Here is a 25,143-nt window from a genome sequence, read left to right as displayed (position 1 = left end):
AATCTAGCTTCTGTACTTTTCTATTTATTGAGGGGCTTACATCTTAGTACCTTGAATATTTGGAACCATACCTTGTGTTCCATTATTTAATTATGTATGGTGATATGCATGAATCTAAATAAGCTCACATAATTATCTTTATGCAACTGCCAAATGAAGCAACATTCATTTCAACTAGTACCAACCACTTCATAGGCATGTTATAATTCCAAACATCATGCGGCAGACTAACAAGCAACATTCAGAAAATGAAATAGACGGTTCTATGGATAACCACACTATGTTTCCTCATTGCAAATGAAAGTAAAGAAGACATACTACAAACCACTGTTTCATCTATCTTCCATGAAGGCAGGATATGATCCCTTCTTTAATAAACCTCACGCGCTGTCTGCAAATGGAGTAAATTAAAACTTGGTCAGGCACCACTATAAATACAAACATATACCATCATCCCTCATGATGGTACAATGAAGGGCTTTAATAGAATAACAAAATCCTCATTGGCATATAATCCACTTGTCCTCATTTTCATGTATGGGGGGGGGGGGGGGGGAATTCTTGACTTATTTTATAACCATGGAATAGCCTTGTAGAACAAAAACAGCAATGATCTGGGTTTGTTTATAGATACCAGATGCAATAATTCCTAGGATTAAATAAACCAACTTTGGAAAATGTATAATAGTGTTATTGAGGTTTTCAATATGTACCAAGTCTTTCCACATCATCTGTGTTCTCCTTCTACAAACGAACGTTAAGGGCTTCATCATCAATACAATCATCAGCGTCACTTTCTCTAGACAACTGTTCAAGTGACAGGGTAGATGGATCAACCGGCAATTGGTCTTCATCTCCTCGGGTCAGTGGATTGAGGATCTCCGGGATAGTTTCATTGACAAGACCGTACTCCCATTCCTCAGTGTCACTCTCGTCTTTGGAGTCAAAAGCGTCGGACTCATCATCATCATCATCAGCATCATCATGCAAGTCCGAGGTATTGTGGCGAATATTGGAAACATTCCTATTGGTTATCTTGTGTACTGCGTGCCAACTTCCCCCCCAATTCGGGTCCTTGATGTAAAATACTTGCAACGTTTGACATGCCAGGGCGAATGGCTCATCCTTATACCATTGTCGGTTGGTATTAACACTCGTGAAGTGCTCCCCAACATGTATGCCCCTTCTTGTATCGCCAATGTCCCACCAATCACATTTAAAAATGAAACACTTACGCCAACCCATATAAAGTAATTCTATGATGTCTTGCAACACACCGTAAAAGTCAACAGGCAAACCTTGATGTTCGCCATGAACAACAACCCCACTGTTTTGGGTGCGACGACGCCCTTCGAGCTTCTTGGTGTGAAACCGAATTCCATTCATTATACATCCAGAATATGATGCGACACGTGGATCTGGACCACAACTCAATGCAAATATGTCATCACTCACAGCGGGGAGAGTCATTGAGTGCAACTCGGCAATCTAGCATGGATATTTGATTTATCAATAACAGTATTATAAAAAGGCTAAGTTACGATAAAGGGATATTCCTGCATATGAAATAGAGAAATCTTACGCGTGTTCTGAACCACGTTGGAAATTCAATTTGGTGCCTACGCTCAAAATTAGTTGGGTCCCCTTCTTTCATCTTGTTACGGTGATCCCTACAAATATATATATCAATATTTAAAAGATTATCCACTGACAAAACTTAAAAAACATTATTGGCTGAAGTGGACAACGAGAGTGGACTTACTCTAAATAGTCCTCAATCTCTAGATAATTATTAAGGACGTACCAAGTGGCCTCGGCCAACAGAGAGTTGAGCAAATTTGCCATTCTTGCTGCCCCTAGTGGGTGCACCTTTTGGATGAAAACCGATATATTCAAATTTACGGAGCTCTGCCCAACTGTGTCAATGTTACATTCCTCTCGATTATATCTAGTCTCAATATCATTAAGGTACATAGAGCAAAAAGTCAGGCACTCGACATGCAAATATGCCTCTGCAATTGAGCCTTCTGGACGGGCTCTGTTGCGGACATACCGTTTGAACTTACCCATATACCTCTCGAATGGGTACATCCACCTGTATTGGACAAGTCCTGCTAGCAAAGCCTCATCTGGCATATGAATAGCAAGATGAACCATGATATCGAAAAATACTGGTGGAAATATCATTTCCAGTTTACAAAGAATGATGGGTATATTAGCTTGAAGTCGTTTCAACACTGTTATGTCTAATGTTCGAGAACATAATTCTTTGAAAAACAAACACAACTCAATTAAACATCGACGCATATCCGGTCGTAGGTACCCACCAATAACAACCGGCAACAAATATTGCATGAAGATGTGACAATCATGGCTCTTCATTCCCATTATTTTTCCATCAGTAAAGTTGACACACCGGGCAATATTAGAGGCAAAGCCATTAGGAAATTTAACTTCTGCCAAGCGTGCACAAAAACTCCTTCGCTCATTTATGTTTAACATATAACAAGCAAGGCTCATAGAAGTGCTCGTACCATCATGTCTGAGATGTAATTCTTTCCTTAGTCCAAGATCTTCCAAATCCATACGCGCAGCAGTAGTGTCCTTACTTTTTCCTTCAATATTCATCAAGGTTCCCAAAACATTATCACAAATATTTTTCTCAACATGCATGACGTCTAAGTTATGGCGCAATCCCAAGTCTAACCAGTATGGAAGTTCAAAGAAGATACTCTTTTTTGTCCAATTAAGTTCATCGGGCGTACGTTTTCTCTTCTTTGCTGATTTACGAAACTGCAAATTTGAAACCTCATGTAATTACTCCATTAAAGCTTGTCCCTCCACCATTCTCGGTTGGAGACGGTGTTCCTACTTACCATTAAAAGTTGACTTTTTCCTCCTCCAACTGTGATCTTGGCCCAACCAACAACGATGGGCCATATAATAATGTTTTCGACCATGCACAAGCCACAGTGAATCTGTCTCAACGTTACATGTAGGGCATGCCAACTTACCCTTCGTGCTCCAACCAAAAAGATTAGCTTATGCAAGAAAGTCATTAATGGTCCAAAGTAACGCTGCCCTCAACTAAAACGATTCTCGTTTGTATGCGTCATATGTATGAATTCCCTCCACCCACAAATCTGTCAACTCATCTATTAGGGGACGCAACAACACGTCTATATCATTTCCCGGAGCCTTTGGGCCAAGGATTAATAATGACATCATTAGGTATGGATCTTTCATGTATAAGCAAGGGGGCAAGTTGTAAGGCACAAGTAGCACTGGCCAAATGCTGTACAGTTTGCTAAGATTATTGAATGGGTTGAACCCATCACTCGCTAGACCAAGTCTGACATTACGAGGATCCTGGGCAAACCAAGCATGTTTGTTATCAAAGTCTTTCCATACACTGGAATCCGCTGGATGTCTCATGAAATTGGGATCGTCAAGACGCTCTTCAACATGCCATCTCATCGACTGTGCAGTCTTCTTTGACATAAACAGCCTTTGCAACCGCGGCTTCAAAGGAAAATATCGAAGGAATTTTTGGGATATCCTCTGTTGGATAGCTGGCATTGAGGCCCACCTAGATGCATTGCATTTAGGGCACTCATCTTTATCAGCATGCTCCTTCCAAAACAAGGCACAATCATTTGGGCATACATGTATTTTTGTGTAACCAAATCCCAAAACCTGCTGTAAGCGGCGAGCCTTGTGGAATGAGGCAGGAAACAGTGCATGAGAAAAAACTGCTTGCAAGAGCTTTATAACCATGTCAAAAGACTTCACAATCCAACCACCAACTGTCTTTATATGAAGCAACTTGACTATGAATGATAGCTATGAGAAGTTTGTGCAGTTTGGATAAAGTGGCTTTCTTGCATTTTCTAGCAACTCTTCGAAGGTAGTATGTATCGGATCATGAGCAGTGTGTTGTGAAGGCCCTTCATCTAAATTCAATTCTGTTCCAGCAGAATTATCCATAAAGGATCCCACACGGATGTCATTTAACATCTCGTCAACATCATCAATGTAGTCATTGTAGTTATAGGCATGAGAAACTTCTTCCTCAGAATCTGTGGCTTCAGGCAAAAATTCCTCCTCGCCATGGAATATCCATGATGTATAAGATGTATCAATTCCTATGATGAACAAGTGATCCTGGACCACTCCAATGGGATGGAAAGTATGATTTCGGCGTCTCCTACATGGACACCTAATGCAGTCTCTACCAGGTGCATAGGCCTTCACCACATCTATGAATTGTTTAATGCCTTCAGCATATTTGCTAGAACGCAATCTATCTTCAATATGCATACAAGCCTTGTCCATCTGGTTGAGTGACAAGGAATTGTACAAGTTAAAATCAGGTATGAGGAAAATATTGTTTCACTATGGACACAATGAAAGTGTGTAATGATTTATCGCTCAAGTAGTTGAAGATAGATCGCAACAGTAACGAAGAGCAAAATTTGCAAATGGGTGCTAAGATTGTTCGACAGCATTGTATGGATTGATAACTGTCAATTTATTCCAAAATTGACGTGGTCAATTTATGTTTGCTGTAATGAAAAGGGAAGACCATATGTAAATGAATACATTAAGGTCCTAGCTACTTTCCTAGTAATTCCCAAACACCACATGTATATATATATGCATCCATATATAAAAATATATATATGTATGAATATGTATGACAAATAGCAAAAAAGTAAAGTTACATCTATGAACAACTATAGAGTATGGAATAAATTAAGAGAATTAAGGTATAGTTTTGTAATATACATCATATTATTGATCATGGCCCTGTATTATATGCAAGTGATACACAATTTTTAAGAAACTGCCTATTTGAAAGGAGGCAAAGATGGGATGTTTCAGGAGATGTTATAATTATACATGGTAATAATACAACAAGCAATGACAATTCCCAAGCGGGTATGAAGTGTGCCTTGAGAACCAGGGTTAAAGTCTATGGAGTTCAGTTAGGCAAATTGGTTTTCATTGCATATATGAGAAGCTATACTTTATATAAAGTTTACTTAGACAGAGCATTTTTACTCTTATACTTGATCAGCAAAATTATTGTAAACCAAAATTTTTTAACTAGGCAATACATCAAGTGCATGATTACACAATGGTGGTTAAAGAGGGCTTGTTCTCCTAGTGCTACTTAGCAAATTTCAGGACTGAATATGCTTGGCAAGTGATAGGCTTTATCATGAAACACTTTCCAAGTTTAGTTTCCAAGGTGAAATTGAGCAATAAATTTGAAATGTATATGATATATACATGAGCAACGCACTAAACATACGGCTGATAAACTGACTTCAACACCTTGTGAGTGTAAACCTCAAACCACAATGCAGCTCCTAGGACAGCTTCAAGGGGTGTTTCAACTTACATGTATGTTTATATTGAGAATTAGGGTTATTATATTAAACCCTGGTTTGGCTTGAATTAATTTAAAATCAGTTCACATACCAACAAATATAACACCAAGGACTTGCTTTAAATGTATAATGGTGGTAAGCCAATTAACTAACTTGTGGCCAATAGGGTGCTGGTTTGAATAAGAAAGAAGGGGATTATGCTCCAACTAGATCCGACAATAGCTATAACAAGGCAATAGCTTCATAAACCACAAGACGAGCATGCACGGTATTATTAAAAGTAGATTTAATCACCATATTAAATCAACTAATCACATGTACAAGACAGGTGAATGTCCCATTAGCAAAATTATCGTGACATACTAAAAATCTAGAGTCAACAACCAATAACAAACCAGGAATGAGCCACACCTATATGGACAAGAAGTGTAAATGAGATTTAGGTGGAATCTCAAAAGCTCATATAGAGTTCAGAAAAGTGCAAAACATGAAATTTAGCTTCAAGATATAAAAGGAAGCTGTTATTACAAGATTGCCTTATCTTGTAATGGAGACAAAATATAAACATCAGAAAGTAAAACAGCTTAATGTGAAGGGGTAAATTGCATGTGAAGTACATGGTGAACATCCAAAGTGAATGTTCCATGTAAAACATTTCAGCATAGAACAGGGCTCACAGATATTATGACATCTCCTAGAAGTCTGCAAAAATCTCTATCTTTGCAACATGTTTTCATCAAGACCATCCCCTTGTGCAACCTACATTGCACAACTAGACTTGTGCAATCAGGACGGATCAATTTACACAATCTTGACAACCCATCGTTAAAGGCTACAATATTTTGCATCAGTTTTCTACCCATGACTCCCAGCTATATAACCATGTCCACAAGATATTTGAAACTCGTTAACAATTTGGTGCCCATGATCATTTCAACTGGTCACGTTAAACACTATACTTTATACCTGAAAGTATCAATATTTGCAAATGGGATGATAAACAATATACTAACATAATTATGAATTGCAACATAGTAGGCAAAAATTAATATTCAAATAGAATAGAGTGCATATATGGCATAGGAAACAGCTCAATTCGAGTTTTAAGATCCAATCAGCAAAGGTGAATATTGAAGATACTCACCTTTGTGGTTAATCTGAGAAGTTTTTATGGTAACAACAACACCTGTAAAGCACAAGAAGGGCACAAATGAATTGACAAATCTATAATATATGAGTGGATTCGCAATGGGAAGAAAGGTTCTCTCTATGAAAACCATGCCAAAATCCCTCACATCTGATGTGAGGGATTTTGGCAAATTAATATCATGTGGTATCCTAAAAAGTTATAAGTAAGCATTAAAATTAACACTACTGTCAGCTGCCTGCGATGCTATAAGTTAGAGAGAAAAACTCATTGTGGAAATACATTTTTAAGTGATATCCTTAAATTGGATGATCAGTCCAATTCAGTTTGTGGTCACTGGTAGAGATAGGAAGTTTCTTTCTCTTCGTGGCCAACAAAAAGTTAAACGACATAAAGTGACGTTAAAAGAACATATAATACGCAAGAAAACTGTGATAAACATTTTCATGGACAAATCTATATAACTATTGGAAATCTATACCCCATCCGAGACCACTAAACAAATATAGAACAACCTTTCATGAATTTCTAAGAAGAGGATTGTAAGAAGAAAAAAATCTAAAAACAACCGTGGTTCATGGACTAATAATAGGACAGTATATATTGCTATTATCAAACTTTAATGTATGTACCTAAATAGAGGTCATTTATGAATGAATGGAGAACTGCTTACAAGGACTAATACACTCATTAATCCTGAATGTACACATTTCTGTCTTGAAGAACCTTTAGAATAAAACATAACCGGTACATTACAGACACTCAAATTCCCAACTATTATATTTAATATAGAACTAAGTTCAGAATTAACAGAGATAACATAGTTACAATCTGAATTTTTTAAAGTGGTGAAACTAAAATTGTACACCAAAACTAGTTATGTGTATAATTAGGCCTTAAACCCAGGAAATTGTAGCTGCATAATCACATGGTTATGGAGGTCAAATATATAAGTATAAACAGGATAGAAGCACTGAGATTTAATTTTCCCCATTTTTTTCCTACCATCCATGTAAAAAATTGACAAAGACAATCATATGCATGCACAAACACGTTTTGCTATAATAGAAATGATGAAGATTACGCCCACTATTGTGAATCTTAGTGCCTTGTTCTGCTTCTATGCAATATATAAAGGAAAAGCTAGTGCATGAAAAGATGTGATAATACACATATAAACTTGCCACAGTGCAAGTTTAATTAATAGGCGATCGTGTGCGTATTCGAGAAACTAATCTCATCAATTTATATCTCCAAACACCAAGCCAAGACCCCAGTATATACATCAATGTACAAATTCATTGATGTATATTAAAGTAATATACATGCACAGCGTTTAATGATGGTGACAGGCTGGCCCACATTATAAGGTTAAACAGTATTCAAAAGTTAAAGCAATTAACCATTCATTCATTTCTGAATGAGTGGTTATTCCTTGAAACATTAGGCAAAATTCTAAAGCATGTGTGTACAAATTGGGTTGAGAAATCCAGGAAATTTCCCAAATGTATAAGATCAACCAGGCAACATTTTTTTTACACAACCATAGCCAGACTCTCATTTGCAACCCAGATCAAATTTGCAAGGGTGCTTCAATTTGATATAACTGCCAGGCTGGAAATGCTGATGTTTTCCAGCCTGCCAGTGAGTAATGCAAATGCCAAGAATGCATGAATGTTTGATACAATCTTGTGCATGAGGAGATACATTAATAATTCCAGATCATCCCACGTGAGTATTTCTCAGTCACCCTGTATTGGACTGTAAAGAAAAAATTAAAAAAAATTTCATCAGTAACCATCAACATCTCTTTCTCTCGTTCCTGCACAGTACAATACTTAACCAAACAACATTCCGACCAGACTCATACATAGTTGGTCCTTAGGCTCCTTGTCGTTCAGTTTGGCCTTCCCTGAAATTATAATTTTTTCCAATGTTGTTCGGCCTCATGGTAATTATAAAAGAGGCAGGGAAAAAACAAAGTTTAATAATTTGGTGCTAGGATGTAAACATATTTTATGATATCACCACACCTCCCCCCACCTTTTCTACACATATTATATTCGAACATCACCTCTACTTATGAATACCCTCCTTCCTTCTTTCTCTCCATTTCTCAGATTTTCTATTATGTTGTTTATTTCTAGCTCTTGAGAGAGAGAGAGAGAGAGAGAGAGAGAGAGAGAGAGGGCAAGATAAGGCATATATATTGGGTACTCTACATTATGACAGTAGAGGTAAAGAGTAGCAAAGATCAGGAAGCACAACTGGGATAACCATCTAGTCATTCAGCTTCCTTTTGATTAAAAGAGTGCCAATAGGGGCTTCTCGTATGCAATATGGCAAGATTCATAGGTATATCACAATTGGTGATGGAGCTATTGGAAAGAAGTGCATGCTGAAATCTTATAGCATGGAAATAACCCTCCCACAGCATGAAAGTGTTATGTTTCATCACACTTGATACTGTCTAAATTTACACAAGCAGCTTTCAACTAAAATCATAAATTAAACAATATTGTGGTCTCAGCAAATCATTTAAGATGATGTTTTCTAACACATAAATTTATATACGATTATGTGCCTCCCACTCTTTAAACATTAGTGAACATGTTCAGGTTGCTGGCAGCACAGTATAAGTATTGACTATGGCCCACAGCTGGTAATTAGTACTAGGTAATTGTACAGTCAGAAATTTTCATAGGACCACAAAAGTTTATGCGATTGACAAAGGACATTTTAATTAAATATATAGGTTGGGTGAAGACAGGGCAGGAGCATTATAACAACATGTTAACTTTGAGTTACAAACAGGGCCAAAAGAGGAGGAAATTGCTGGCCTTCTCACTCATAAGAAAAAGCCAAATAAGCCACAATATCCTTCAAGGTTTCACATTTAAAACCCAAAATGGAAAATTGTTCATGGACCAATTTTTGGCATTCATGCTTTATGATTCAAGTTCTTAATTAAGATCTTAGTCGACATTGTATTGAAATGGCCACATGTTTTCTTGGCCATGAATTCCACATTGGTGGAATCCTAAGATGTTATGCAGTGCCTTACAAAAACTCGTGCCAATAGTCCTTGACAATAAAAACTTGGTACAGTTATTACATATACATATATAGGCATATATATATGTATATGTAAGTACTTCATGAGCCTCAATGTATGCTAAACATGTATGTGAATTTGGATCAACATACTACAGATCTAATGAAAAACACAAGGAGAAATCCTATTTATCATCCTGGACTTGCATCAGTCTCAAGTGCTCAGGAAAATCTCTATATCTATACATGATGCTAGCCCCCTGAAACTTAATTAATTTCCTAATTAATGAAATATACCTATTCTATATCACGCAATTTATGGTAATTTCCAAAAAAAACTGGCCTTCGCAGGGTGAAGACCTCAAGAAGGCAATCGACAGCAGGTGTTTACATGGAGTGCATAACCAAGGAATAACCGTTAATTTACCTAATTAAATATCCTGAAATTAGACTTGTATAATAAAGTTCCTAGCATGCGCATAGATCTACCTCCAAGACAGGAAATCTAATTTTGGGTTTCAGTATTCAACCCTCGTCCCTTTGAATGTATATTCATAGCTAAACAAGCAGATTGAAAAATTTCCAGAGAATGAAACGGGCTCAATCCCCAGAGATACACAGTATGAAAGTCTTATGAGGCAGCAATAGGCAAGAGATTTACCAAGTGGGAGAGGGAGAGATGCTCAATCTTGAAAAGAGAAATAAACGCCCTACTCAGCTCGTGGCGCCAATTGGCGACAGTGAGGTGGTAATGGGCGGCAACTGTCGCCAGCAAGTGGATGTCGAAGGGAGCTGACGTTTCGAAAACCACCGTGATGATCGAGTCTGTCTAAGAGTAGTCGAAGGTGAGGTGAAATTGCAAGTTGGGGCTCAGCTCGTATATGGTTTCCCAACAAGCAATACCCTGACCGTGTGAAGGGCTTTTGATTAATGGCCTGTGTTCTAGTTTTAATTCCCGCTCACCCTTTTAACACGAGAGAAATGTCGTCTTTGAAGGCACTTATAGGCACGGTTTATGAGTCGTCGCACCATAACTCGTGACAATAAACATTAACAATTTCGTTGTTGACTTTTTGTGGCATAAGCCATCTATTTCCCACCAACGGTTGTCATGGAAAGGAAAATCGTGGCTAAATAACATATTTCTTGTAGTGAGTACGTGTGATGAAGTGTTAGAAATGTATAATTAAGTTGTTTTAGTGAGTGATTTATTACATCAAATAAGGGTTGAACACTTAATTATGCATCAAAATTTTAATACTTAATGAAAAATTTATTGATGATAATATTTTGCACATCAAAGTCTCATATTTGCCCTTGAAATACTTAAATTATAATATCATTTTATTTATATATTGTAGGGCATTTATGGAAGGAAAGAAAGAATGGGACCTATGAAGAAATAAAAGAATTGATTATGGTTTTTGTAGAATCTCATCTAGCAGGAGATCAATTGCATATCACGTTGGAGATAGCTGAACGTGCAGCAGCAGCAGAGATTTAATTCTTTCTTTCTCGTTCGGCGGTAGCCTTTAGCATGTGAATTTCTTTTTTTTGGGGATCTCCAACGACAAAGCATGTCTGCATCATTCTGAACCTGCCCCCCTCCTCTCCAAGGGATGAACACATCAGAATGCCAACATGATGGAATAATAAAAATGCACACATGCATGACTTCCTGGGAGCAACGTGGTAGTGGGGAGTAATTAATTTTATTTCTTTCTTTTTTTGTTTAAGTTGGAGCAACAGGAGATCACATGGGATCACGCATAGACAGACGGGTTGGAGCTTTTCATTTCATACCTAGACTAGAGGATTATTCGGTTTCAGCTTTTGGCATGTGATTTCACCGAATTTGTCAATTAAGCTGAGACATGGAAGACAGTTGGACGAAAAGCAGCAGCAGGAGATCAGCTATTTATTTAGCTGGAAGCAGCAGCAGATTGGATAGTTTTGCTTTTATTTTGTTTTCATTCCAGACCTAGAGACTAGAGTGTAGTCTTTGAGTTTTAATTTTTCTTTCCCTTTCGTTCAGACGTAGAAAGCGGCTGATTGTTTTATCTTTTTTTTTTCACTTCTTGTTTTCATTCGAGACCTAAGCAGTAGAGTAGCTTTGAGTTTTTATTTTCCTTTCTTTTCATTTAGTAGAAGGCGGCTTGCTTTGTCTTCAAGCATTTAATTTTCGTTTAGACATTGGCATGCTATTGGTCTTCACGGCTGGAGGTGTTTTCCAGACCAAGGAGTAGCTTTTATTTTCTTTCTTTTTTTCATTTAGTAGCAGGCGGCAGTTTTTGGTTTTATTCATTACTTTGCTTTTCGTTTGGAGTGAAGTCGGCTAGTGTTATTATTTTTTTCATAGCTTTATGTTTTCAGTCTTGTTAGTTTGGACGGAACTCTCTCTCTCGCATTTAGCTTTTATTTTTTTAGTTCCTCAATATTATTTCTTAGTTGTTCATTAAGCTTGTTTTATTTATTCTCATGTATTTATTTTCATACAGTAACTTGAAATGTTAGGATTTATTATTTTTGAGCATTTTATTAAGTTAGAGATGATAGGCTAGATTTTGAGTTTGGGATTCAATAAGTAACCTATAACTGTTTTGGGGTGGATTTTCTTCAATGTTATGTGATTTCAATGATTAACTTGGTAGATGATATTTCAATTTACTTTTAGAAATGATCGAAGTTCTTTGTTCTTGGTTTAGATTAGTTGTAGACGTAAAGGCACAATTAATACTTGAACAAGTAACAAGACTTTGATGGTTTTCTTTCACTATTTTACAATTGTCATATAATCTGTCAAGTATTTTTATTAGGCCAAGAATTGTGGTTCATTGCTATATTATCCGACCATGACTTCTAGGAATAGGATCATGGTTGAGAAAATGTGAAAAAAGAAGTAAATCCATCTCCAAATCAGCAAGTGAAAATTGCATCCCAAATATTTGTTTTATTGTTTCTTACAAGTTTAATTCATTTGATACACATTTTCTCTAAACTTCTTAGTTTTGGTAATTTAGAAACATAGATTCACATTTATTTTTATCTTTCATAATCGATACATTTTTTACACAAAGGAAATCTCACAAACGCTTTGATAACTCTTTGTCCCTATGGAATACTATCCTGGACTTATCCTTATATTACTTTGACAGCTTCTACACTTGGAAGACAAAATTATAAGCTGATCAACGTGCCTCCAAGCAACTGATGGTTTTTTACATATAGATTAAGACATTATCTAATTATGTATGAACAATGTCAGTCTCATGGTTATTTATTAATTCACACTTATTATAAAACTTTCGTGAGTATTAAACAGTTTCTAATTTATGTTTTACAAATATCATGAATGTCAAATTGGTTTTTTATTATTATGGGGTTTTAATAAAATAGTTTTCATTCAAACGACCATGTAACATTTGAACATTATTGATTGAGCCGTTCGAATGACATCAGAGTAGTCAAAAAATGTTCGAACACAATTTATTATCGTACCATTCGAAAATAACTCAACACCGTTTGATCCCTTTACCATTCGATTTGTTCTTTTAACGTTTGAACGGAAATCTATTTTATACCGTTCAAACGTTATCAAAATGTGTGATCGTTTGAACATGTTTTCATAATCATTCAACTAATTTAATTTCGTTCGAACATCCAAAAGTAACCATTCGAACGTCATTCTGGAATGAAATTAAACTGTGACAAAAAAACTAACCCGTTTGAATGGTATCAAACGGTCAATTTCAAAATTGTCCCTAAAGATATATTTTGGGACAAAATGGTGATTTTCATCCCAAAATATCTTCTGGGATAGTGATGTAGGGACGACCTTGGTTTTTCATCCCAGAATATTTTCTGAGACAAAATCCCTACAATTTGGGATGAAATTTTTCATCCTAAAAAAACATTTCTAGTGTAGTGGTGGGCAAGTCCTCCATAACATTTTGACTCTCAAATATTAATTAATCGTTTAATTACCTTTGGCTGCCTAAATTAGATCAACCCGATTCAAACATTGATTTACTCATATTTATTATTAATTAGGAATTTCCTATGTACGTGCAGTTGCAAAGTGCAACCTTTTGTGCTGATCAATGATGTCGGGTGTCGATAAAAAAATATTAAGGTTTTAAAAAAAAGGGCAGGATGAATAGCATAATTAGATAGATTTCATTGAAAACCCAACAAATTGACAAAAGCCACAAATTACAACGCCTTATTGTACATATGGACACTTGTCCAAAGTTACAACATAACTAAATAGAGTGGAAACTAGAAAAATACAGGTTTTTGTTTTTTGGACAAGAAACAGGCCGGAAGAAAATTCAACCCTAGCTAGCTATAACCTTAAATTCTTAATTGGCAATTGAAGCACAACACCATTATTAATGATACATTTAAATGCAGATAATGAAGTCATTTCCTGCACATGCAACGATCAATGAGAACATATGTATATGCATGCAGCATGCATGCAACATCTATACATGCAGGAAGATTGAGAAATATTTAGCCTGGTCATGAATGGGATGCCCACTACCAGGGCTAGGACCTGGAGTTGTTGGCCTGAATTAGTGATAATGGCATGAGCTGGAGGCGGCGGGGGAGGTGCCACACCTTCGTCAGCTGCTACTATAGGAGGAGACAGTAATATGGCTTCATGAGTAATTGCGTCGCTCATGGCCGTCATGTCATGATCATCATCACAGAACTTACCTCCGTGCTTATTAGTTTCCTTTTCATGGATTTTGTTATGAGTTTGGAGCATTTGAAATTCGTTATTCTTCCCAACAAGCAAATGCCTTCCCTCAATGAACTAAGTTTATTGGAAGAAAATCAAAACAAAGAAAAGACAGGCGGAGATTAAAATTTTTTTCTGGGCCATGGATCAAGCTGAGAGATTGAAAGACAACTGGTTATACAAGGAGAGAGCAAGAGAGATGGGAAGAACCAAATCAGCTAAATTAAGCAAGCTGGTAGTTGCCTAGCTAGAGACTAGAGTAGTTATATCTGCTATGCATATAAGTTTTCAAGAAACTTAAAGCAACCTCAGCATATGAATTGCCTGAAGCCTTAGCTCTGGCGATATTTATAGAGTTTACAATGAGAGATCTAGAGATATATAATGGGACAAGTGGAACGTCCATGCATGTGCAAACGCAACAAGAAGAGCCTACAGTAAATGTAATGGGCCAAATTGATAGAATATTATAGTGAGTGAACCCAGAGCAATTCTTTCATACTGAACATATAAAAGCCACACATGACATCCCCGGACCCAGACCAAAGAAATATTTTAGACATTAAAGTCAGTTCATAAATATAAATTTATTAATTAATGCCGTGATTTAATAAAAGACGTCATTTTATAAAATTATTCTTATTATAAAATAAATTTAATATATTCTGTAAATTTACATCAATTTGTAAATTTAACTTTATAAAATCTTTTTGTGACTCTAACAATATTACATATGATGATATAATACATCAATTAATGTTAAATTAAAGGAATATCCCATGATATATACATGATTTAATTTGTGCACTGAGAACAAAGAGAACTGGATTGTCTATTGTGTCGTGTGTAGCTTCTTATCTTTAATTGTCTTTTTGTTTGTTTTTTTTTTTCAAACCACCATTATTTTCAAAGGGTTAATTTGCATTTACCTCAAATAATTAGAAAAATGTGATCTTGAGCACCATTGATACCCTTCTCCATGCACTGATTAAAAACATCACGGAGCAAACATCCTGATGATCTACAGCATTGACGTTCGGGCAGAACTATAATAAAAGGCCGGAAATGCAGCTTAATAACAAATGAAAAAAGGCCATGCATTACTTCATGCACCTAGCTCGCTAGCTACATTAATGGGGCATGCATGGTGAACTGAGGTACCCTTCTGATATAATTAGCCAGAAAAGAGTCACGTACGTACACACAACTGGATACTACTTCTAGATACAGTACTACTACTGCCGGAACATTATCATGAGATACTCGATCTCTCGCCCAAAACAAGGCTGCCGGCCACACACACGCACACATATATACATACTTGGTCATGAATATTTGATCTAGATATGTAGTATTTATACAAGCTGTCATTTTTTAATGCAAATATGCTAAATTTTATGGCCGATAGTGGAGGACGACGTTATCGTGCTTCGTGCATGCACATGATCAGAGGCGCCCAAGAGTTACTGACTGCATGCCGTACGTGGTGATCTGTGTTAAGTGAAGTGGGCCGGTTCTGATCATCAAGTTCAGGTTACGGTTGCTAGTCGCTCAAGCAAATTACTCATCACATGCAGTCCCTGATGCACAGCCTGCAGCTAGCTAGTACAGAGACTGCGCAAGCGACACCTGCATTACATGCAGGTCACATAGAACGTAAGGCGCAGCAAGCAGGCAATGCAGCACGTAGTGCGCAGACAGCACACAATGTAGACTCTGTCCAGAATATGCAGCAGCACTCAACAGCGAGAGCATCTTCCAGAATACTCTCAAATCATCCATTGTAGCAGTAGCATCTTTTATTTATTAACTGTATATTTTTCAGTTGTACATGTATAGATATAGGGGCTCTGCCTATTGTAAAGTTGGGGGAAAATTATTATAGGGAAACTTTTGTTTCAGCACTAGCTAGCTTCAGGAGTAGCTGCCTCATTCTTTATACTCGAATTTGTTTAATTGCCATATTAAACAGTCGAAACACATCCCGGCCACGCTGACCATCAAGTACGTAAGGCTAAAGCCAAGTCCAAGGTGTTTATAGTGGCCGTGATGTTTTTATGATCTCGAGATTGGGCAGTCCTTAGTACTTCATCGAAATTAAATTGGGGTATAACATACTTATAATAAGTAAAGCGTGCATTTACATGATATATATAACTTCATTTGATAAAAAAAAAATTAAATTAAATTTAAATCTTACGTACCATGCAAGTGGTGTGGATGGTGTTCTAGTACACACCAACTTGCAAATAAAAGAATTCGAGAACAAAATGTTGATGATTTAGCAGAAGCCTGAACTATGCATTTTTTCACATATATGCTCGCTATGGATGGAGCCTTATTTAATTGGTCTAATTAAATGGTCTTTGGACTTTTACCTAAAGAGGAAATTCCTTATATATATGGTGTTTGTTTGGATCGATTTGATTTCCCTTGCTACCGATTGACTTTTGTGCACGTTGTTAAGTTTCAGATGAAATTAAGATCATGAACTCGAGATGAAGAGAGAAACCTAGAACTGAGATATATTCTTCTGTATTGACTGAATGAATTATTACAAAATGAAACTCTGTTTATATATAAGTACAAGAAAGAAGTAAAAATGACTAACTAACTAACTCTTCTTCCTCTTTTAATTTAACACGTGCTGCTGCTGCTTTAGACTTCAATTCCATTTGTTCAATCTTGGATGTTATACTCCAACACCCCCCCTCAAGATGAACATGGATATTAATGATGTTCATCTTGCGTAATGTGTGATGAAATAGTAGAGAACCAAGGGATTTTGTCAATATATCTGCCAGCTACAATCTTGAAGGGATATGAAATAGCTTGATGACTTTTTGCTGCAATTTTTCTCTGATAAGGTGACAATCTATTTCTAATGTGCTTTGTCCTCTCATGCTGAACAGGATTTGTTGCTATGGATAAGGCTGCTTTGCTGTCTGTATAAAGCATTGTTGATTGAGAATGATTAATTCCCAAATCTTTCAAGGCATAAAGAAGCCATTGAATCTCACAGGTGGTTGATGCAATGGCCCGATATTCTGCCTCTGTAGATGACCTGCTTATTGTTGCTTGTTTCTTGCTTTTCCATGAAACCAGTGAGTTGCCTAGAAAAATAACAAACCCTGTGACACTTTTTCAAGTGTCAATGCACCTTGCCCAGTTACTGTCCGAAAAGGCTTTCAATTGCAAATCTGATGATGAGGGAAAAAATAATCCCTGTCCTGGTGTTGCTTTCAAATATCTAAAAACTCTAGTGGTTACCTGATAATGACTGATTGCTAACTTGGAAAGGAACTGACTTAAAACTTGAACTGAATAGACAAGATCAGGTCTGGTGAGAGTTAAATACAATAATCGTCCAATCATTCTTCTATAAGCTGATGCATCATCATACAAGGCAGAATTTGTTCCAGTGAGTTTAAGATTGGATTCCATTGGGAATGCAGTAGGCTTGGCAGCAATCATCCCAGTATCTTGAAGTATATCAAGAGCATATTTCCTTTGGCATATTGAGATTCCATTCTTGGACCTTGCCACTTCCAAGCCAAGGAAATATTTGAGTTCTCCCAAGTCTTTAATTGTGAACTGGTGATGTAAGAAATCTTTGAGAAGTTGAATTTCAATCAAACTGTCACTAGCTAATAAGACAAATTCCACATAGACCAGTATAGCTATGAAGGATGATTCAGATCTCTTGATGAACAAAGAAGAATCTAAATTACCTTGGAACCATATTGAAGCAAGGCCTTGGACAGTTTTTCAAACCATTGTCTACTAGCTTGTTTTAAGCCATAAAGACTCTTGAGAAGTTTTCAAACTTTGTTTTCTCCCTTTTGAGCCATACCAGGAGGTAATTCCATATAATCCTCCTCATGTAAGTCACCATGTAAAAAAGTATTATTCACATCTAGTTGGTGAAGATGCCAATTTCTAATGGTAGCTATGGCTAGGATTAACCGAACGAAAGTGACCTTTGCTACTGGAGAAAAAGTGTCAAAAAAATCCAATCCCTCTTGTTGATTGTAGCCTTTAGCAACCAATCTAGCCTTGTGTCTCTCTATAGTGCCATCTGCTTTATATTTAATTTGAAAGACCCACTTGCAGCCTATGGTCTGTTTATGTTTAGGAAGAGTAACAAGTTCCCAAGTCTTATTTAACTCTGAGGCATTTATTTCTTTTTGCATAGCAGCTTGCCATTCAGATATTTGGACAGCTTGTTTAAAGGTTTTGGGTTCTTGGGAGGCAGAAATGGATACTAGGAATGCTTTATGAGATGAAGACAGTCTAGTTGTGGATATAAAATCAGAGATGGGGTAGAAAATACCTTTGTTAGGAGAACAAGCAGCATGAGGAGATGAAGAATTTGCTTGTATAACATTTTGGACAGAACCACAAAAACAATCCTATAAATATATAGGTGTTTGTTTCATGCTTGAAGATCTTCTAAGCTGCTAAGAATGATCAATATTGTGAGAATGTTGATCATTAGAGGATTCAGTGTTGAGAGTTGATTCAATATTGAGAGTTGATTCAGTATTCAGCATAGGATTTTGACTATTTGGTTCAGTCAGTGTTTCTGTGTTTGGCATTTGTTCAATTGGTGGATTTGATGCATTGGAAAATGGATTTGAGGGAGTATTAGGAAAAAGGGAAGAAAATTCTGAAACAGAAGTATTTGGTGGAAATAGAAAGGAATGAGCCTCGGAATTAGATGGTAAGGCTTTAAAAGGAAAATGGCTTTCATAGAATATTACATTCCTTGAAATGAATATTCTGTTTTGTTTAGATCTAGCAATTTGTATCCTTTGATATCAGAGGGATATCCTAAGAATAAGCATTTTAAAGCTCTTGAATCAAATTTATGCCTGTGATTTGAAAGAGTTGATGCAAAGCAAAGACATCCGAATACTTTTAGATGGGAAAGATTAGGAGCTTTATTGAAGAGCATTTCAAAAGGTGTTTTATTTTTAAGGAGAGGAGTAGGTATTCTATTTATGATGTGTGCTACTGTCAACACACAATCACTCCAAATGGTTAGAGGGAGGTTTGCTTGGAATATTAAAGCTCAAGCAGTGTTTAGTAGGTGTTGATGCTTCCTCTCCACAACAACATTTTGTTGTGGAGTTTCCACACAGCTCTTTTGATGTAATATGCCATTATCATGATAGAATTGAGGAATAAGGAATTCAGACCCATTGTCTGACCTGAGAGCTTTGACAGAAACACTAAATTGTGTTTTTACCATTGTACAGAATATTTTTAAGATGGAAGGAACTTTAGACTTTGCTTTGAGCATATATACCCAAACACATCGTGTGTAATCATCAACTATTGTAAGGAAAAATCTAAAACCAGAATAAGAGACAACACCAAAGGGGCCCCATATGTCACAATATATCAAATCAAAAATATTATTCGAATGTGTCTGAGAAACAGGGAAAGAAAGCTTTCTTTGCTTTGCAAAATGACACGTGTCACAAACATTATTTGAATCAAGAGATATAGAAGGTTCCAATTGTCTAAGAAAGGGTAATCTAGAGACAGAAACATGTCTTAATCTGTTATGCCAGATATCTAGATGTTGTTGGATAATAGCTGAAGCAAATGGTAGAGAATGAAACTTATTCTTGGTGTAGGTAGTAACTTTTTTGAAGTGGTAAAGTCCATGTTTTTCATGAGCAATCCCAATCATCCTCTTTGCTTATTGGTCCTGTAAAAGGCAATAAGAGTTAAAGAAAGAAACAGAGATATTAGTATCTTTGGTTAGTTTTGAGATAGAAAGCAAGTTGAAAGAAAAGCTAGGAACACATAACACATTATTTAAAGATAATGTGTCAGAGAGGCAAATGGTGCCAATGTAGTTGGCAGAAACTGATTGGCCATTAGGTAGATTAATGGGAGTATTAATAGGCTTAGGTGTAAAAGAATATAGAAGAGGTGAACAAATCATATGATCTGTTGCACCAGTGTCTAATATCCATGAAATTTCATGATCTCGGATTGAAGAAACAGAAAAACAAGAAGAGTTTAGAAGGTTACCAGAGAAATGAGAAGTGGCAAGATTCACAGCTGGTGTGGGATTTGTTTGAGGAGGTGAAGGATTTGAATTAGCAAGTGCTAAAAGTTTGGTAAATTCCTCATGAGTTAAAGAAAACTTTTGGTTCTCATTACTGTTGGTAATGTAGACCTCTTCATTGGAAATAGCTGCATTTACAGTAGGTGAATATCGCTTGCCTTTGGGTCCAGTCCAACCAGGAGGATATCCATGCAACTGGAAACATTTCTCCACAGTGTGTCCATTGTACCCACAATGAGTACAGTATAGAGAGGATCTCTTTGACTTGTCTTTCAAGAATTTAGGCTGGTGATTAGCTTGTTTGACCAACAGAGCATGAGTTTCATGATCAACAGAATTATTCAACTGTCGCTGACTTTCCTCTTGAATCAGCAAGGAAAATACCTTTGCCATGCTTGGCAATGGAGAACAGAGAAGTAATTGACTCCTCATTGAGGCATAAGAGTCATTGAGACCAACTAAAAACTTTAAGACATAATCAGACTGTTGTCTCATAAGCAGAAAATCAAATAGATTGCAGGTGCATGAAGCCATCTTCCCACAGCTACAAGTAGGAAAGGGTCTGTAATTGAGATATTCATTCCAAAGTATCTTAAATGAACTGAAATACTCAGTAATTGTTAAAGAACCTTGAGTAATGGAACTGAGAGATTTTTTAAGATGAAAAACTCTAGGACCATCACTTCTCAAATATCTAGTCTTCAATTCATTCCATGAATCGACAGTAGAGGCAACATAAAGGAGACTACTTCTGATTTCTTTCGATATGGAGTTCATGAGCCAAGAAAGTACCAGATTATTGGCTCGAAGCCAAGCAGTGTGGAGAACACGTTGATCAGCAGGAGGAGCAAGGATTGATCCATCAACAAATGCAACTTTGTTCTTGACAGTTAAGGCAATGATAATAGATCGACTCCAGGCAATGTAATTATCACCAGCAAAAATTTCTTAAACAAGCAACACACCAGGATTATCACTTGGATGCAAGTAGTATGGACTAGAGGAATCGTCCGAAGGATTTTGACGAAGATGAGAGGAATGAACAGATAAATCATCATCAGAACTCATTCTTGGAAATTTCCAAGAAATGCAAGAAAATTATGGTTGGAGATTACAAAGGTTTCGGATCGAAGATGTTTGTAATCGTATCAGGAAGTAAAGTTGCGGAAGCAAGAGTATTTTCAATCTGATACCATGTTAAGTTTCAGATGAAATTAAGATCATGAACTCGAGATGAAGAGAGAAACCTAGAACTGAGATATATTCTTCTGTATTGACTGAATGAATTATTACAAAATGAAACTCTGTTTATATATAAGTACAAGAAAGAAGTAAATATGACTAACTAACTAACTCTTCTTCCTCTTTTAATTTAACACGTGCTGCTGCTGCTTTAGACTTCAATTCTATTTGTTCAATCTTGGATGCTATACTCCAACACACGTACCTAATTCATGATATTCAAAATCGACTGTTCATTTTCTTGGTAAGTGGTTTGCTGTTGATCTTCCTACTCTAAACTATGCTGATCATACTAAGGCCAAGTCACACATGGATTAGTTTTGGATAGGTCCTAATAATGAGGATGGATTTTGACTAAGAGTCAATATTTCTGAAAGTACTTCCCCTTTATATTATATTGTTCTCATTTGAAGCTTAGTATTGAGTAAATGATCCTATAATATATCTAATTTGAATTATCTTTCTTCTTCTACCTAAAACTTGCAGAATGCGCGCTGTTACTTTGATCCGAGTTTGGACACTGTTCCCTTTTCCCCTATGTATGATCATTAATAATTAAATCGTCCCAGATTGTGGATTTAAAGGTTGATAGGACTCATAAGTATTGTAGTTTAGAAATATTGTGATCAGCTAACTGTTTGCATGTGTTTTTTTAACCTTTTAAAACTCTGGTTTCTGATCTCATTCCTGTTGATCGTTTCTAGATCATCAGCCATGCATGGAGGACTCCTTAAATGGCTCTCTATTGAAGCTTCCTAATACACATGATGGGGATGACATTGTTTCAAGTAATTCCTTGATTTGATGCTAATCTTGATAATGAGTTCCAATTTGACTGTCATTTCTGATTATGATCTTGTTGACGACATTGTTGGGCGGAAGAAAAGAAGAAACTTGCATACTTTTTTTAACATTTCTTATCAAGATTAAAGATCAAGTCGTTTTCTTGAATTATTAGATAATTTGTGAGTATGGATGATGTGACACTTCATTCTAACTCGGAATACCATATATGGCATTATAATTGTATGTATAAATAATAAATTCAAATGGTTGAGAGAAAAGGGTTTTATTAAAAAAAAAAAAAATCTCTGATTTTGAATTTTGCGGTTTTCAAAATTAAAATTTAACATCTTTACTATCTTATTTATAATAAGAGTTATTATATTATAAATAAGATTTAATTTATAAGATTTAAAATTCAAAATTTCTCTTTCAAATCACATACATTTACTAAGTATGTTATCCACACTTACTTATAAATAGGTTTTTCTTTAAAAGAAATTTTATTTGCAATCTCCGGCCAAGTGGAGATTACATGTACAAGCCTTTTATTAAATGAGATAAAACATCATTTTAAGATAGATATTTTTGTAATTTTAAAAAATTTTAAAAATTAAATTACTTAGACCTATATTACAGTAATCTCTAAATAGAGACTGAACATAACATTGCACCTTCTTTAAATAAACCGAATAAAATTAACTTCTTCTAATTTTCGGAATTTAGAGAAATAGTAGTATCTAATTTCTATTAACACTCTCGGTTTAGATTGATGATCCAACATAACTTCGAATCTTAGCCCATATAGGCTTGAGCAGAGTTGAGCTTGATTATTGGGTTTACTTAATTTTAGCTACACTTCAATTTTGGGTTATGCCAATCCCTTTATTGTACATAAAGTGGGCCTTATAGTGTTTGTTGGATATAAAATGAAATAAGCCCATGAAAGAATGAAAGTCCTTTTGGTGCCCCAAGCGTATCTGAATTGTAGGTCAGCCAAGAGGATAAGAACAACTTGTTTGGATATAGCAAGTGTTTTATTTTATTATTATAATTTTTTTAAATTTTTATATAAAATATAATAAAAAATTTAATTTTTTTAAATTTTAAAACTATAATAATATTCTAATAATATTTTATTTAACTTTTAACTTTTATCTCAATTCACTATCCAAACAGCATCAAAATATGCTAAGTTTTTTGTTATATATATATATATATATATAAATGGCTTATCAATACTCAAGGCCCCTTGTGACGCAAACTAGATAGCTCCAAATTATGTGCCCTCTCTCAACCCCCAACTATTTAAAATGGTATTGAAAAACACTTGGGAGGGTGTTCGGCTTCTCATATGCAGAGCAGTAATTTAATATAGGAAAAAACTATTGTACCTCTCAAAGTGTACCGCTCAAGTGTCAAAAAAAAAAATTTACTTAATGATTAAAAAAATGATTTTAAATATATTACTGTATTTTTTTATTTTTTAAAAATATTAAAAATATATTAAAAAAATAAAATAAAATAAAGCAACGGTACGATGCTACTCAGCGGCAGAGTACACCCTCCTTTAATATATAAGAGCTGCTATAGGGAAGCTCCTGTATAGTACGAAACAGCATGAATTGTGCCAAGTCGATAAGTAAGGAAAAAAAATAATAAAAAAAATAAAAGTTCAAATCTCTTCACACCTAAAGTTATTGGAAAGACACTTTGTGACTGCCAAGCCCTCTACCTCCCATGTCTCTCCCATCTGGTTCACTACTGATTTCTTTAGGTCAACCTCCATCCTGCAGCTTCCCATTTGATGCGTCGAACATAGCGGAGTTAAAAGCCCTCTCAACCGCCTTAAACTTTCTTCTTTAACAAACTTATCAAAATTATGTGAACTAGCTCTTTTCACATTTAAGATCTTTACTTTGCAGTTATGAGTTCCTATTTCTTCAGTTCCAGCAGCTGCCAATATCATCAGTACCTTTTCTAACCCTTTCTTTAGGTTTTCTTCATCACTTTTTTCTATGAGGTAACTGATTGAATTTGGTGAAAGCACTCTTTGCATTTTATCTTGATTTGTATGTTTACATTGTGATTTTTAACTAAATTGATAGCATCGATTTTATCTTCATTTATGTGTATACTTTAGCCTTTTACAATTTAAAAAAATTTGAAAAAAAAACATGTAGAGCAGCAAACATGTTCAAGATTTGCAGTGTTTTTTTTTTTCCTTAAAGAAATCATTTTTACCTACGACCTCAAATTTTTCTTAAAGATTTACACTATTGAATAAAAGTTATGCATGCGCATAGGAAGACAAAACAAGAAAATTATCTGCGTTATTATCAACGACATGTAATTTGAGATAAAAGTTTCCCACCGATTTTCCTATCTTTTAATTAGTGTGCAAAGGAATTATTTTGTGAAGAGTAAAATGGAGTTTTAAGACTTTCTTATTTTTCGTGCCTCTACCCTTCGTGCATACTAGCATTTTTCTTAATATATACATGATTTTAGCACTAAAAACAAAGGGATCGAACTGGATTATCTGTTGTGTCATGGTTGTAGTGCACGTGTCATTTGTCTTTTGTTTTTCGTTTTTTAATGACAATGTTTGAGCAGCTGTTTGTGTATGGTTTTTAGTTCTTTTTTCTTTCCTATTTTTTACTGAAAATATTTGAGCAATTATTTGTAT

At 35.6% G+C, this 25,143-nt stretch overlaps 1 long non-coding RNA gene across 1 annotated transcript in view; it reads right to left on the bottom strand.

The window, feature by feature from the left end:
- Positions 1 to 15,849, bottom strand: part of LOC122305800 — a 54,279-nt gene extending 38,430 nt beyond the window's left edge. The window contains exon 1 of the long non-coding RNA XR_006241251.1: positions 13,934 to 15,849. This is a non-coding gene — a long non-coding RNA (uncharacterized LOC122305800). The remainder of the gene's footprint in view (positions 1 to 13,933) is intronic.
- Positions 15,850 to 25,143: the final 9,294 nt, after the last annotated feature.

Source organism: Carya illinoinensis, chromosome 1, assembly GCF_018687715.1.
Source record: "Carya illinoinensis cultivar Pawnee chromosome 1, C.illinoinensisPawnee_v1, whole genome shotgun sequence".
NCBI lineage: Eukaryota > Viridiplantae > Streptophyta > Magnoliopsida > Fagales > Juglandaceae > Carya > Carya illinoinensis.
The sequence above is the reverse complement of the archived record's forward strand: the minus strand, read 5'-3'. Positions and strand labels throughout refer to the sequence as shown.